At 37.8% G+C, this 17,741-nt stretch overlaps 1 long non-coding RNA gene across 14 annotated transcripts in view; it reads left to right on the top strand.

Annotated features, from left to right (window-relative positions):
• LOC110389923 overlaps positions 1-17,741 on the top strand; it is a 41,604-nt gene continuing 23,863 nt past the window's right edge. For 6 of the 14 annotated variants that reach the window (XR_002433453.1, XR_002433452.1, XR_002433460.1 and 3 more), the window contains exons 1-5: positions 32-1,172; positions 1,842-2,017; positions 6,020-9,767; positions 10,175-10,300; positions 16,821-17,156. This is a non-coding gene — a long non-coding RNA (uncharacterized LOC110389923). The other 8 variants (XR_002433458.1, XR_002433456.1, XR_002433457.1 and 5 more) reach the window with 8 other exon arrangements.

Raw genomic sequence — 17,741 nt, 5'->3', positions numbered from 1 at the left:
GGGCGCCGCGGCTGCCGCCCCGAGGTAAGCGGCCTCTGCGGGCTGGGCGGGCGGCCGGGAGGGGGGCTGCTCGGCCTGCGGCCCGCCGGATGGCTGTAGGGCTCGGGCGGTAGCGGGGGAGGGAGGTGTGAGGAGCCCTGGGTGAAGCGCTGGCACGACGGCTTCTGCTAACAGCACTGTGGGTACACCGTGTTACTCTTGTGTGACCTTCCCAAGCCCCTCCATGTCTTCTACCTACCTCTTTGGCCGTTGGATTTAATGTAAATGGGAAATGGGCGAGTTTTTTTTTTGCGGAAGAGCAAAGGCAGCAGGCCTCCTGCTTGTGTGCAGAGAGCAAAGCGTGCTGCTAGCCTCCATGGGGGCTTGGAGGGGCTCCGATCTAGGCAGAAGGTTGTTTGTTTTTAACACTCTTTAAGTAAAATGAGATTATTTGGGGGTGCCCTTGCTGGTATTTCCAAGGGCCTTAGTCTGATTATAGAGAGAAAAAGGCTGCAAAATGCACAAAATCAGCAATGGAAATGGGGTCGGTTTGTTTGGCTAAATGGATCCAGTTCTAGTAATCTGAAGTGTTTAGTTGTTGCAGAAGGCAGTTTCTGAAGCTGTGGCTTGCAAGTTGATCTTATCCTTTAAATACCTCTCAAACAGTTGTCCAAGGATTATTTTTATCTATGAATTTCTTTACTGCAGTGTTTGCTTTTGTTTCTTTTTAAATAGTATTTTAAAACTAGAGATAGAAGGCAAATATGTTTTGTTTTGAAGGTTAGATATTATTAAAACTGTCCTGAAAGTGTAAAATAGTATTTATTACATAGGAATCAGAACTGGAGCTGGTGATAACCTCTCTTTTAGCTTGCCTCACATGCCTTTTAGAACTAAGGTAATGCTTGAAGCCCATCACCTCTTTGAAAATTAGGCTGAATGTACATCCAGAGGAGTTAAGAACTCTATGGAAGTGTTAAATTTAGTGCTTTGTGGAACCAGGATGCTGTGGAACTTGTGCACCTCATTCAAACTCCACTGAATTCTGTTGAAATCTAATGCATGCTGATGAGACCCTAAAATGGAAACTCAGACCCACATCATCAGTTGCCCAGATCCTATTCCTGCCTCAGACTTAATCTTTGGATACGATGGGACTCCAATGCCTGTACTGGGCTCTGCTTCTCTGTAAGGTATTCAGATGTTCTCATCCTCTGACCGCATTCCACCAAATGTATAAAGTTTATATATACACATATATATTTTTGGGGAACAACAGTTGTAGTCAATAAGCTTACTGAAGTGTAACTGAAGGAAGAATTTAACCTGCTAACCTTTCCCCTTTTGAGATTTAGGGACTCAAAAAATGTGAGTCTAGTCTTGCATGGAATAAATGTATCAAGGGTTTTGAAGTTCTTCAGTGCTAGCCAGAAGTCAGCAAGCAAAACTTTTGTCTCTAACAAACTGAAAAGCTCAGAAACTAGTTTCAGTTTTTCTCAAAAAAAAAAAAAAAAAAAAAAAAAAAAAAAAATCTTCTGACATAAAGTTAATTAGGTGAAATTGCAAGCTAAATGGGCTTTTTTTTCTCCTATGCAAAAATATAAAAATAGATTAAATATGAGCTTAGAGTGGAAATTTGGAATCGATTCTCCATCTTAATAGAGTTTAAGTACAGGAATGTATTTGAAGAATAATTTTGGAAATGTTGTCACTTTGCATGAACTGCTGTTCATCAGTCTGATTATTCTGCATCTTCATATGCCTCAGAAACATTAGATTTTTTTTTTTTTTTTAAGCAAGACATTTGGTAGGAACATAATTCATCATATGGTTTAATACAACTGTGATTAAAATCTGCCTAGATCAGTAACTAGCCTTCATCACCAGGAGATGCAGTTTCCTTGCTGTCGTTAATGTCAAAGGGCACGCTCAACGGAGACGTGCTGTGCTTTGGTGGCTCTTTGTTCTGAATGGCCTGTGACCACAGAGACAGACCTGGAGCAGCTGTGGGGCTGCCTGAATTTGCAGAAGGGATCAGGTACGTTCTTGCCAACTGCAAAGTACAGTGCTGACAGTCCCTGCCTTTAAACATCTTGATCTGTCTTTCAGTATCTTGAACCTCTAGGCTTGATGTATTTTATTACTATTTATCCTGTTGTAGAAGGTTTAAAACCTCTTCACTATTAGCATAGTCAAAAGAAGTTTCTGTTAGAACAGTTCCCCCTACCTCCCTCTAAGAAGAAGGGCTCCCAGAAAATAAGCTTCAGGACTGACGTTATAAGAAATGCTTCTAAATAATCACTGCCTTTCTCATTCCTACTACTACGTTTGTTTGCCCATGTGATTGTCCCCAGTGTAATAAATAGAATATCCCTTTGATCCCCTTTCATTTTGGGAGACAGAGTGGTTGAGGGGAGAGGAATTTTTTTTAAACTGCATATTCCCCCTTTTCATGCGATAGTATTGTTTGACTAAGGTATTGTGATACTGTCAGATATTTTGCCACAAACTGCTCGACCTGAGGCAAAAAAATTGATTGGACCTCTGTATTTTACACGTGACACTCAAGCATTTGCCTATCTTGCACTGCATGATGATGTGATACCAAGGCAGACAGCCATAGGTGGCCAGAAAATACTTAATTAAGTATTCTGCAGCTGCTGCAAATTAGATCAGCATCTGCATCTGTGTAGACAATGAAATTCATGATAATTTTGAGGGCCAAGTAAAGTACAAATTTGTTTTGGATAGGCCTCCTAGCCACAATTGAAACAAAATTCAAATTAAACTTGCTCTAAGGATAGGAAAACAGTGGTCAGCTCAGCCCCCTGTTGCTGAAGGCCACTATGGTACTGCGTCCTGGTTTCAGATGCAGATTCTAGCATATCACGAGAAAGGCTGCTGTTACGGCTTTCTCAGATAGACAAGGAAATGCCAGGGTTGTTGTTTTTGTTGTTGGTTGGTTGGTTTTTTTATTTTTTGAGAAACAGTTCTCCAGAATTTTCTAGGCTAGTCGTATGTATCTCAGATAAGCACCCAGATTTTTTGATCTTTCTCTGAGAATTTACATCTATTTCAAATTGATTACCACTTTTTTGTAACCAAAGTTGGAGTAAATGATATGCAAATTTAAAAGGTCACTCATTCTGCCTGTTGTAAGAGAGTATGCTGTATATTTGCAGTGTAAATTGAACACAAGAGCAATAGTGTGTGGAATGAGGGAATAAAAATTGTGCTGGAACATAGGTAAGATGCCAAGAGGTTATAGGTTAGTGTGTGGTCACTTTGAGGAAAATGCACCATTTTTAAATTTTTTTGTAAAGTCCTCACTACTAGGTTCATGTTTTTTGTTTTGCATTTGAACAGCTCCAAACACAAGTGTTGATCTATAAATGTGTCTTTTAAGTGCTGCTGTAATGCTAATATTTCTATTATCAAAACAATAATTAATATTAAACTTCTGTTTAACTGTTTTAGAGAGGACTTTTGAAGGTTGACAGCTCTTGTTGATATGTGAAGAAGAGCTTGTAACCTCAATGGCCGTAAAATGTAATTGCACAACAGTTGGGTCTGATTTTAGATGTGCTTGTGCCACTTACGTTAGTCTATTTTAAAACTTCCGTGAACCTTCAGCTGTGATATCATTGATTATAACTCTTCCCATGGAAGCACTTTAAATACTGAGGTTAAAAGGAAACTAGGCCTCAGAGATCATGTTTGGATATGTACTTTAGTTTAGATGTATTTAATCTGAAGGTGTGGTTGCTGTCATATGATATAGTTTGAGCATCTTCGCAGAGCTCATGGATGATATGGACACATTTAAGTTGCCATTTCAGATATGTTATCAGTCTGGAAGTACCTGGTTTCAACAGTATCCTTACAGACAGTGCACTGACATGCATAAAGGAGAAGAAACCTAGTGACTAAACTGGAGAAATTTTTGAAATTGAAGGTTGTTTTTGTCACCAAAGTATGGGCCATAAGGAGCGAACTTTGTTTTTTTCTTAATTAACCAATTAATCTCCAGTCAAATGTGTACTGAAACCCCTTGAACTGACCCATCAACTGTATCACTACCCTCTCCATTCTTAAACTGTCAGGGAAACTTAATGATGGTGCATGATGGTCCATGATGGTGGCACTAGCTGTTGTCCTTCTTTTGTATCTACGACGGTGCTGTGCAGTAAGGCCCCTTTCCTCCCATGTCTCTGGGCACAACTGTTGTCTTGGCTCTGACTGAGATACAGAGTAAGGTTTGGAGAATAGCAGTGGGTTTGAAAGGGAGCTATGAGATTTCCTACCTGTATGTGAGAGTGGAGGTTCGTTTCGATCTAAGTATTTAGAAGGAGTGAAGGTGGCAAAAATGAATATGGGCATAATAAATACTGTTAAAAGGACTATCAGTAAGTAGGATAGACAGATTGAGATTTTCTGTATTAGGTTCGATTCCTGCATTTTTTTTTTTCAGATTAAACCCAACACTTTTAAAGCTATTTACAGAATAGTTTCTCTCAGGAATGGAAGGACAAGAGCTTCTTGCCTGAAGCGGGAAACAGTTCCCTCGTGTTTGTTTGGGAGAATACAAATTGAAATCTCATTAAGGTGAAGTTGTATTTGCCTGAGATCTTAATGCTATCAAAAGCATAGTGGTTGAGGAGCAAATGGCTAATGAAGTCAGACAATACAAGGACAGATAATTAAATGGATCGCCATATCTTTCTGTGAGTAGGAACCATCTCCTGATATGCAAGTAGATTATTTCACAATCTGTTATGATTTTCTCAACATTGGTAGACTCTTCATTAACTTCTGTAATTATTGTGCATTATATTCATTTGTTATTACCAAACATTCTTCTACAATAATTTCACACTCAGGAGATGGACTGATATTAGGCAAAGGGCTATTTGCATTTTGTTGTATTGGACAGAGTGTATCCTGCTACCACTTAAGAAAGGAAGGGAAAAAAGAATGAACTCTACTAATATCTTTAGCACAAACTATAGAAATCATTGATTTTGTATACTTCGATATTGTGATTGGTATATCAATTAAAGAAACTAGAGAGACATGAAAATTACTGTGGGCAAGCTTTTTTCTTCTTCTTTTTTCTCCTCCATTTTTTTCTTTTTTCCTTTTATTTTCAATTCCGTCCCCCTTTTTTAAGAGGAAATACAGAAAGGTTTGTTCTGTTGAATTAATCGTTAACTGCTGGGTATTATGCCAGTCAGCTTTTAATTTTTTGCCTTGACAGATGCTGCCATGTTTCAGTGCACTGGGTGCATTAATGTTAGATTGAACTTCATATACTGCAAGCGTAGCTTTTAAGTACATATATTATGTGAATTTATATATACGTTTATATTAATGAACAGAGCGATAACTTGTTTCGTTCATTCAGTGCACTTATTTCATGTCTCCAGCGAACTCATATACCCTAAATTAAATCTATATGTTTATCTTTTCTAAGCTGTGTTTATTGAACTTGATGTAGAATGCTGTGTGTTGAGAGTTATATACAGAGTACATTGTGCTTTTGTCTTTTTTGAAATTTTCTTTAATAGCACTTCCAGAACTCAGTCCATAATGCTAGTTGCTTTCAAGGGAATACAAATTGATTTAACCATGCAATGAATTGTTAGTGCTTACTCTGGAGAAGACAACTTAGTTAACAGCCCGTATCTGTATCTGTATGTTTCTGTAAAAGATGCGTTGCCAGTGCAGACTGCACTAGCTTGCTTAGGGTGATTTGTACTGTGTGGCAGTATTTTTGAAATGGGATAGCAGGGAGGAGCTGTGAGTAGTGATGGGGAGTGGTGCGGGGCTGCCAGGGGTATGTGCACACGTACGGAAACCATGGTGCTGTGCAAGGGGTGGGAATTGCTGTGGGGCAGTCAGCTTGCAAGCCACTACAGCATCCTGAGTTCATGAAGCTGCCAGGGGAGGCAGCGGCTGCCTGTGCTTCTTGCAGAGTGACAAGGAAGAGAATTCCAATCTCTGCTGCTCGCTAACGTATTTCTTTTTCTTTGATTTTCAGGGAGATGGTGGTCAGAACAATAACTAATGGATTTTTGAACAAAAGACTGCATTAATGAAAGCCCATGAAAAGGTTGTATATATTTTGTAGGATTAGATTTTGCCCTATACCAGGAACAAAACTGTTATAAATTTAAAGTGCATATATATGTATATACACTCTTTATATACACAAATTTATAATAGAAATATAAAATGGAAAATTTGAACATTTTAGCACTGTATTTGTAAGGTAGTTATTAAGGCAAATCAGCCTGCATTTTCCTCCTCATTTCTTCTATCCATCTTTTAAATGTATCTTCATTGCCTTCAGTGGAAAGTTTCCAGTTTTCACCAGTGTAAGTGAAAGGAGAGCAAGACACAATATCCTTTGAAAATACCCTTCAGCACTGTACGAAAAGCCTTGAATTAACTTTTGAGGAAAACAGCATAGAGTCACTAAATAGTGATTTTTTTACACAGCTTTGTGGTTAAATCTTGTTTTATATTTACATGCACTGTGGAATAACTAATACGGATGTCTTCCTGACACTGAATCTTGCATTTGTAGGGAAAGACAAACATGTGGTTGAAAACTGAGCTAGGCTGTAGCCTTTCAAAATAAAGAAGTTTAAAAGATAGTTGCAAAATAAACTGCCGTAGTTTACAAAATAGACAACCAAGCAGGTCCTAGGAACAGACGGGATGTTGATCTCTTAGTTAATAGGGAAGAGCTGGTATGGAAATAAGTGCATATTTTAGGGCTGATTTTGCTTTACATGAAATGGTAGTAAAGCTTCAGTGAATTAAAGGAGGTTTTTTCTCTTTGTATTTTTAGTTTATCCATATTTCATATTAACAATAGAAATATATTATAACTTCATTTAATGTGCTTATGCCTGACAATGAGAAAAATAAGAAGAAAAAATACCAATAAAGCCTATAAATACAAATTTAATTGTATAAATTACTTAATGTGTCATCTCTCCCTTTTGCAATATTAAACAAGCGTAAAATATTCTGTACTGGTACAAAATACTTTTTTACCCCATATACAGTGCAATGTAGAGTAATTTGCTAGGAATTTCTTGAAATTATTCAGGAGTTTGTTACAGTAATTACTGTTTCTGAGCCTTTAAAATCGACACAGTAAAATGCTGACAAAATTACAGTTTTCAGAAGTAAAGGCTCTAAAGCACAGGCTATGGGTTTTTCTTGGTTAGTGTAGCACATACAATGTCTACATAGCTCTAGGAACTGCCCTTACTATTTACTGTCTTCTAATTTAGCAGTTCATGGTTTTAATGGCTGTTTAGGGGGTTCGTTTCTGCATTACAAATGTTATGCATGAAAGAGCAGTTTTTTACAGGCATTGTTTAATTTGGTGGCAGCCTCAGATTTATTTTTTTGTTATATTCTTTTTTTGTTTTTATTTTAAGTTTCCTACTTAATCCAAGTAAACAATGTGATTATTTAGAGGTTTACTTTATACTGTGTCTAGTAATGCTTTATTTTACTAGTCTTTTATTCTAACGTACAGTAAGATATCCTTATGGCAAGCAAAGTGTGATAATTTTCATACAGCACATTCTGCTGTTCTTTTTCTGTCTCCCAAAATGAAGAAAATGGCCATAGGTTAAGGCTTGAAGTATCTCTACTGAGATTGGAGTTCGCTGTCAACTTTGCTGGTCCAACACCAAGCATCCTAGCTGAAAAAAACCCACAAATCAGGAATGTTTAAAAGGGCCTCGGATATTATTATCCAATCTAATCTTAGTCTGTCCTTTGCTGATAAATCATTATTTTGACATATGAGGGAATATCCACTACAGAAATAGTATAACTGTATGTTGACGTACGATTCCTTTCTTTCCCCCTTAGTGTCTTCTATGATATTCGTGTGAATTGTGAATGTGGAATCGGTTTATTCAAAAAGATTCATATGGTCAAGTTTTATGTCTGTTTACTTGCTTATATAAACGTTTCCAATTTAACACAACAATTTGTAATGAATACTGTGAAACAAATTTAAAAGAATGAGTTCTTGAAATAGAAATAATAATAAAAATGCTTTTCTCCCCTTGAAAATATTTATTTTAACATGTGGTCACATTTTCCTACATTTTCACATTAATTGAAATCTTTTTGTTCTAGGAGAATAAATCTTCCCTTCATATAGTTTCCCAGTTCTTACGCAAATTAAAGCACATGCAGGCATAATTTGTGGTTTTAAAGCAAGTAAAATTTTGTAAATTCATGATATCATTAAAAAGCATTTTGTCAAACAGTACTATTACACAGACCATTTTGTAATTTACCTTTTCACTTTAGTGAAGGATGACTTTTTGTGATAATCTTTTGATTTCTTAGTTTTATAGAAGGTTCTAAGTATTCCTAAATTTAGTGCTGCTCAGTTACAAAGTAATCTTATGTTGATGTTCAGAAGTAGTTTATAAGACACTGGAATGTCAGCTCCAGATACTGGGAACAGTCTGCAAACAACAATACTTTCTTATTTATTTGGGAAGGATAGCTCCTTTATTTTAAAGGAGGCAGATTGGGGAGAAAGGGCAGAGCACCAGTACTGTAGCTCCTGGGTTCCTGTATGGAGCGTTATGTTTTTTCCATTTAGAAACAGTTTGAAACAAATAGATTATAAATATCCAGCTACTTTCAATAAACTTTTCTTGGCAACAGAATCTAAAATCAAGCACCATATCAAACAAAATGTGAAGCATGCTGCAGAGCTTATCTGCTTTCTCCTGAAGAGAGCCACAAGCCTAGAGCTAGCTGAATCACCCTCTGCTGCAGCAAGCAGAATGACTCTAAAGATTTTTAAATCATTTTTAATCGTTTTCTCTATTAAAACTCACCAGTGCCGCCCTTCTGCTTCTCCAGGAAGTTGTACCCGTCAGCACCTGCTGAGGGCTTTGCTGATCAAACCCGGCAGGTAAAAAAATTCCTGTAGAATAAAGCCAGACCAGCTGGCTTTGAAGAGAAACCCCCCAGTTTGGGTTGTGTTTGCCTCACTCACCCTCTCCTCAGCAGCCCTGGGCTTTTTCTCCTTTGGTTGTTGACCTGTAGGGTGGGTGATGCGGGCGCACAAGTGTCTGGCAGGCCAAGGTGCACCTGCTTCTGTCACTCGCAAGTAAATTTAGCTGTAAAAGGTATCACTGACAAGCAGACCTTTGTCAGCGCTGGCAAATGAACACAGCATTGCTGTCCCCCTTCAAAGTACGCTACAAGTTCAAATGGAAAATATCAAATCAGTCATCTTATCCAGGAATTGCTTCTTTGAGAAGAAAAAAGGCTAAATTGCTTTCACATGGCACAAAACTTTCCTCCTTTACATAGATGTTAAAATTACATTCCAAGAATAATCTCTGAACAAGACGGGGTTTTGTTCTTTTAATTGTGGCTGGAAGGAAACTTTTTTAATGGAAATACAGCATACACATATTTCAATTCAGGTTATTAAACTGTGTTAAGTATTAAAGTTGATTGCCTTTCTTTTCACTAACTCATTGTGCTTTTTTATCCAAAGAAATATTAGAAGACTAAAACCTCTGAAATAGGAGGTATTAATCTCATTCCCAAAATTAGAAAGCATGCAGTGTTGAGAGACTGGATGTCAAAATTACACGTTCGTAGCACTTATGCGATGGGAATCTAGGAACCAACCACTTTTAAAAATGGGAACTAAAGTAGATGGAGAGTCTTCTGAGAGTAAAGCCACCTAAACTTGGTCTTCTTGTCCTTATTGGATTAAGGTAAGGGTATTTATCATTTATATCTGCCCTTTGCTTTTTCTCTTTTTTTCTTTTTTCCTAGAAGTGCCTTCTGGTGATTTAAATAGAAAGATGTAATTTGCATTAGTATGCCGTATCACAGAGCTTAAAAAAAATCCCTAGTTGTCAACCTGGGCTTGTCAGGACTGGTAGTAGCATACCTAGATACTCCATGTTCTGCTTGCAGACCGTGTCATAAACTCAAACAACTTCAGCGAAAAAATTCAAAAGTGTGTGTTTTACTACAATACGCTGTTTAAAAGGACCAAAATGTTCTTTCTAAAAAATGATGAGAAAAAATGTGGGTCAGGAGCTCTTTGTAAAATAAACAAGGTTCCTATTTACTTACTTAAATAAACAACCACTCACCAAGCTGTATGTCTCTGCAGGGGCACCGTTTCAGATAAAAACATGGACCTGATTGGCATCATCTCGTATCCATGGAAACGTTTTAAGTACCTCTCTCTCAATATGTACTTCTCTTATTCAGGGTTTAAAAGCTGAATACTGAATAAGTAAGTGTTTTTATTTAATAATTATACAGGAGGTACTTTGCGGAAGGTTGGTGAGGGGAACAGGTTCTTGGTTTTTGTTTCTGTCATAATAAAGCTCTCATGTTTTCATTATATTTGATAAAATCATGCGTTTCATTTCAAGCCTCCCATCAGCTCTTAGATTAAGAACAATGTTCACAAAGACCCAATGAAAGAGAATTCTGAAATTTTTGATGATCCATTAATGTTTGAAAAACAGTAGTTCACATTACCTTCAGACTTAGGTGTTGTGCTAATCGTATTGAACTATACTGTTTATCTGCTTAGAGAAGAAATTGTAGAAAAAATAATAAGAAAAAAGACTGTATCTTCATTTGGAAACAGCTATACCCTCCTATATTGCTGTTTAGTAGAAATTAAGGGCTTAATGATCAACTTGAAACCTGATCTAAAGACTGAAAATAAAGGAGATGCTTTAGCATGGAAATAAGTCAAATAGAAAATAATAGTTTTTCTGTTATGGTATGTCTGCCCTACAACTTAGTTAAAATATCAAGCCAAGTAACTATAGAAATATGTATTGTTCTGTCCCCATATTTCCATACTGAGAAAATCCACTGCAGATCAGATGTAGTTATTGCAAGGTTGCCTTGTCTCAATTTCAAAACGTTTGGAATTTCACCTATTAACTGGTACGACTAATGCCTGCTTTTAATCTGATTTGATTTACAGGGTATGAATATGTGATTATTACTGAGTATCAGTTAAAGTTCTTTATGCATTTTTTTCAAATCCTGTCTTAATTTTGTTGATGGAAAACATTTTCTCCACCTGGGCCAGGTTGTAATACTGAAATGCCTTGCTAATTATGAGTGCAATCAGAAAAACACATTTCTGTCTAGAAAGATCCAGTGGTTCACATTGAAACCCAACTGCTTTAGAGTCTTAGTTTGCTAAGTTTATATCTCTGCATATTATTTTCATTTACTCTTGTTACTGTTTTTATTTGACACCTTGTCTTGACAATCCAGTTCCTGCTGAGTGCAGATGGCACAAATGATCTCTCTGCTGATTAAGCTGGAACAGTCTTTGTAGGAATTCTGAGTAAAACTTCGCTATCTAATGAAAGTTGCTGCCATTTCGCTTGCTAGATTCTCTATATCAGTCTTACACATTTATGTGTATACATATACAAAAATGTAAAGATTTTAAGCATTGTGATTTTGGCATGGGTCAATTAAATGTGCTTGACTTTGTGTGAAACCTTCCATGTGTAATCAGTTTGTAGGATGCTCCATTTGTCCTGCAATCTAGATTGCTGCATGAGAACTAGGATTATAGTTGCTCTTAAGAATTTTTTTCTCTGAGCCAACTAGGCATATCGGAGAGGTGAAACTTTCAGCCTCTGGGGAAGGATGCAGCACACATGACAATTTTGTGCATTTTCCTTCTGTCATGTGCCTGTCCTTGCTACAAGGTCAAGGTTGCTGGGGTACTTACTAGGACAGCAGAGACAGAGACTAGTCTTGGCTCAGACTTCTGCAAATTCAGTCTGACATGGACAGGGAAGCTCTGACCTTGTTCATCATCCTGAACAAATAAAATTTCAGTTACGTACTTCAGGGATTGTTGGGCTGACTGCAAAGTACAGCGTAGGCTGGACTTGACTCTGCCACAGCCCTGTCGCCACATGAAATGGCCAAAATTCTGAATTTTCCTAGCTGTAGTTTGTGAGGAAAGAAAAGGATGAGGAAAAATGATAGTGTTATCACTTGGGCACATAAATCTTCATCTAAGTAATATGTTCTCAGTTTTATGATTTTTAGCTTTTTAATCCAAGATGTCTTTTTAATTTTTTTTTCTTTCTAGCATTTGTTAGAGAATCACTTCCAAAATGCTAGAAAGTCAGCCTGAGCATATTGCAGATAAAATCTGTCTCCCTTCTCCATCACGTAAAATAGAGATACAACATTTGGCCTATATTCAGTTTTTCAGGTGCTAAAAAGCTATGACAAAACTGCACAGATCGTATGATAATGGGCATATTATACAACTCTAGATCATCATCATATGCCCAACTTATTATTACTATAGTTTGCTACAGAGCGCTTTTATAGCACCATCAATTTACATGGTACTTCACAAGCATAAAAGCTTATTGCATACTTTGCATGTATAGGTCAAATATAGGCAATACTGATCAATATGCAGGGAAGAAAGCAGGAAAATGTTGAGGTTTATGGCGAAGGTGTGGGGAGTACAGCTGTAGAAAGAAAGGAGGAGTGAGTGTGAAGGCTTTTAAAAATTATCAGCAGGCTAAAATGTAGACGAGCAATTCTCCAAGGACTACCTCCTCTTACTTTGGAGCCATCACAGCAAAAACAGGCCCCAAATTGTGAAACTTCTGTGCTTGAAACATACACAGCTGAAAAGGACCGAGTAAGAAAATGGAGTAGCTAAAAAGTAGCTACGTTTAAGGAGCTTTTACACAAATACGATAGCTCAAATTTGGGCTTAAAAAGAGGGACGAGAAAGCTGAAAATACAGAAACTGCTTCCCCTGGTAAGAACAGTTACCAGTAGGTAAATAGTTACAGCAGAAATACGGTAGAATGTTAAATCCCGAGTTCAGATGTGCTCGCAGATATGCATAACTAAGTCAACAACTAAACGTTTGTAAGTGAAGTTGCACATGGCCTCCTGTGTATCGTTGCACAGTGTCTGATAGCAGAAAGAATGTAAACATACATTTGGCAAGCAGGAAGGGCGGTGTTATATAGGTTTTCCTAATATGAAAGAAGAGCTGGGATTTTGTTCTTGACAAATAAGTTGATTGAGAGGCCTATAGACAGTAGGGGTATAGAGAAGTAACTTCAGCAGCAGCATTCTGAGCAGTTTTGAGAGATGGCTGTAGGACAGGGCTGTGGTAGATGAGATGAGATATCTGTTCATTGAAGTGGATTTTAGCAGTGGGAAGGAGCCAAGTTTCTACAAATTAGAAGAAGATTATTGGGGAAACTAGTTGCAAGTGAAAGGACATGAAGTTCAGAAACATGTAGGTCCATAAGAACGAGAAGAGAGTGATTAATAGGAGGTGGGGAAGGAGTAGGGAGGAAGAGACAGGGTTTAAAAACATCAGAAGAACTGTAGCCAAAGTGACATGCGTGCAGTATTGCAGAAGCGGAATCTGTTTTGTATGTGCTAAAACTGAAGCAACTTTTTAAAAGAAAAATTAAAAGCATTAGTGGGAAAAGGCAGACAGAAGAAAGAGAGGGAAGAATGTGGCCTTGCAGTGAATTTGCAGTTCTACTAAAATACTGTGCCTGAAGGAACTGCGTACATACCTATACATCTATACAGGCACAATAAATTCTCTAACCTCTAAAAGAGGTTACAAGAAAGTATGTGGTGAGATGTTACTGTTGTAGGAAAAAGATATAATCCTTGACGTGTGCAGGAATACTGTAAAGCCAGTGTGCTTGTGTAATGTAGTATGCAAAGTACAAAAAGATGTGGGATGAGATGATATGGTAGGGCCCAAACTTTACATTTCATGTACAGCAGTCTCTGTGCAGCCCAGTGCAATGCGTAGCACTGCCCGTTTCACATCATTTTCACATACAAGTATTAAATGACAGGCTGATTAAAGAAGAAAGCCTGTTACAGAAAGTCCGAATATGTAACTTCACAACAATACCTCTATCCTAATAGATTTTATCTGAGTTAAAAAACAAACAAACAAAAAAAAACCCCAGAAAACAACAAAAGTCATTCTGGGATACATACAAATAGATCTGTGCCCCTTGCACTGTGGAAATGAAAGTAGTCTGAGCAGCTGCAGCCTTTTGGATTGGAGGTATGTACATGCCATTAATTTAAGCGTGCTCCAGGATTCTGTCAACAGAAAGAAGAGAGAACTTACCTAGGAATGTCTACTCCAAACAGTAACACTGACTATACGTTATTATTAAAGTAATAAATAAATGGTGAACCTCTCTGCCAAAGTACAATTTATTACAAACTGATTTGCAGTTTTGTGGATCTGTTTTGCATATTAGTTGCCAGTATAGTTACCCAAGAATTGATGTATATATATGATAGGGAATGATTCATAGGCCGTATCTAAAAGCAAAACCAAAAATCTCAAAATGTTACAAGCTTTAGGAACTAAAACATTAGCAATATGGTGTATTGTCAAATTACTTATTTAAAAAGGAATATTGAGAATAAACATTGGAAAATATTGGTGGGAAAAAGGAGTTAGCTAAACATTCCCGATTCCGTGTAAAATTATTTAACTCCAGTTCTTGCAAACCATTTTTTTGCACTTAGCTGTTGTCCTGCAAGCTCCAGTTTTATAAATGTGTTGTTTTCAATAGGCAGGGAGTTTATGTCTGTCCTGATGTCAGTAAGAGATGCATACCAGTAAATAAGTAAGTGGGCCTCTTCCCTGTTTTAAGCCTTTCACACTATGTGAATAGCTGATTTGAAAACTACATATTATTCTAGGTGAATTTGGTACAACAGCTATACACAAGGTTTCCTAATGGTGAGATTTTTTATTGTTTGTAAGTTGCCAGTTTACAACCATTAAGATTTAAAGTTATCCTTTTGGGATGTGTTCTTTATCTTGGATTTTCTGTAATGATTCAGCAGTTACTTAAATTAGAAAAGGAGTAGTATTCCAGATTACGTATGTTCAACCAACCAACCAACCAAAAATTTACAGTTGTTTCACTGAGAATCTCTAACACCTACAGATTTTGAAATAGTGGAAGAAGTTAACTGTGGACAGTGTATGGAAGTTAGCTGCTGCCTGCCCAAACAGCGTATCTGCCAAAGATAAATTTGCCAAGAAAATACCAGGTCATGTATGCTTGTTTGAGAGTTCAGCTGGGAACCTGGCACGCAAGAGTGGGAGGAAGTGATTAAAAGTTGTTGGCATGTCTGTATGCATACAGCCAACTTAGAACTGCATGGCAACTAATTCTGATATCTGTAATATTTTAAGCAGTGGACATTCTTTTATCACAGGATCTGAGGGCTTACTAAAGTATAGAGTAAACTGTGTATGTTCTGCCCTGTATAGAGGCAGATATGCCAGTAGCTGCCCACTCCTTGTCTGCTCAGTCTCGGTTCCTGATAAAGAAGGGTGTATATATGAGGTCTGTTCCAAAAGATGCACCTCCTGTTTTGTGATGTTGGTCCACGATGTCAGAGGCAGATGCTGGTGATATGGCAGTAGAGGTTGAACCTTCCCACCAAAGAAAGTGCTTGCTGAACGTTTATGGAGAGCAAACAGTGGATGTGGTCACAAGGAGGCAGTGGGTGGTGTGTTTCAGCAGTGGTGATAGTGACATGAAAGACAAGCCACAGTCCAGGCAGCTGTGCACAGCTGTCACACCACGAAATGAAGAGTGTCTTGATCAGCTCATATGCATATGGGTCGGCTAATAGTGGTGACGATGTTGAAAAAGTGTTTTGTAGTGGAGAATTTGCTCTATCAAATAGTTTGTGTTTTTTGTATCTGGTTTTTGGGGCCACGTACGCATATATTGTTCTTTGTCTCTTTGCACTTTTTCTAATGGTCCTTGGAATGATACAGGGAACTAGCCTCACCTTGAATTTCTCGCATTGTCCCACCCTCCCAGCTCTTAGCACTACTGGAAGCAATATCTGGCCTTCCAGCTAGCAGACAGATAAGAATTCTAATATAATTCCTACTTTCTGAAGAACTGGATTGTGCAGTAGCGGCTTACATGCACACAAAATGTAATTCTGATCCTCTGTTGTTTTTTGGCATTAATATACCATATTCATTGAGACAGAGACAAAACTGCTGCCTCTAAGAGCCACTGATTTCGACAATTATCTAAAATCAGATTATAATAAATGGCAGTCTTAGGAATTTTGATTAACCTCTAAATAAATGTTATGTTGGAAAAGCCCTGTCAAATGCATTAATGATAAGTTGGGAAGTAGTAGTAATTGCAGACATGGCATTATAGATAACAGCTAATTGATACCACCCTCTCAAATATGTATAGCACATCAGCTGCCATGAAGCTGGAATGATTATAGTAGTATTTACAACAGTTTAAAAACATTAGATAAGATGTAAAATGGAAACATAGGGTGCTTGCTACAGTCATCTCACTTGGTCATTTAATGACTTTGGGCAAATACATTTTTAGTATTGACTGGCCATTAACACTTCCAGGTTTCTGAGGAGGTAAGTATATATTGGTCTCTTCTAATTAGATTTCAAGGGGATGTCACATGGATGAAGACTGTAGTTAACTAAAGAGAGTTAGGTTGCCCTTAGCCCCTGCAACTTGATGCTTGTTCTTTGGATGGCATTTAGATGACATTGCTGCATTTTGGGATTACTTATTTCTAAGTGTTGTTATCTGGTAATTCAGTACTAGTCAATCTTTCTTGGTTTTTTTGTTTTTTTTTTGTTTTTGTTTTTTTTTTTTGTTTTTTTGTGTTTTTTTGTTTTTTTTTTGTTTTTGTTTTTGTTTTCCCCTTCTATTTTTCAGTTGAGAATTAGCAAAAGAAACCTGGAAACATTAATTCTTCCCTTTCACAAGAATATAGTTTCTTCCTTCATACCAAACACTTGTTAATATAAAGAATTGATCTGAAGAGTTCAGCTGAGGCTTGCGATGACTGATTCCAAAAGAAGCTTTTCTCACGTGCTCATGGAAAAGACTGTTATTGTTTTTATCTCATTACATCTCCAACTCTGAATAGCTCTGCAATTTCACAGGAGCAATCTTAACAGTTAATAACATTAGCAGAGTTCTCTGGAATACTCCTATTTGCATCTTGTGAGAAGAAAAAGAAGTGAGGAAGAAATAAAGCAGATGCTTCAGGTAAAATGTCACATGAGTGACAACCCCACTGGCACACATCCATAGATTGGGCATGCCTGCTCCTATTTCCTCGGAGATACCTTTGTTTCCAGAGAAACCTTTGTTTTCTGCCACTTGCAAGGAGACGGCAGAGAAACTCACCTAGCAGTTTTTCTCAGCAGACAAGTACTTGCTTTTGTTAGGGAGCTGCTGTTTTCAGTGAGGAGACAAGCCAGGAGTGGAGGGTGGCCCCAGTACTGGCCCTCATCAACTATGGCATGGTCCTGCAATACCCAGTCACAGCAGGCAGAGCAGGGGCTGTGACAGATTCCCTGTAGAGTGATCAGTCAGGTCTACCGAGAGAGTACAGTCAGGAGCAGTAGGATATATGGCCAGAAATAGAGCTGGAGATAAGGCATGCCTCACTGTTCTAGCCAGGGTACAGGACAGAGATGCCTGGTGACAAAACTGCAACATGCAACAAAGAGGGGTGGTGGGTCATCCAAGACACAGCTACACACATCAGAGGTCTACTATTCATCCAAAAGACATAAGCAGGACTTGAGAACACTGCACTAAAAATATAGCTCATGGTGAAGAAGGCCA

Source organism: Numida meleagris, chromosome Z (assembly GCF_002078875.1).
Source record: "Numida meleagris isolate 19003 breed g44 Domestic line chromosome Z, NumMel1.0, whole genome shotgun sequence".
NCBI classification, from domain to species: domain Eukaryota; kingdom Metazoa; phylum Chordata; class Aves; order Galliformes; family Numididae; genus Numida; species Numida meleagris.
The sequence above is the reverse complement of the archived record's forward strand: the minus strand, read 5'-3'. Positions and strand labels throughout refer to the sequence as shown.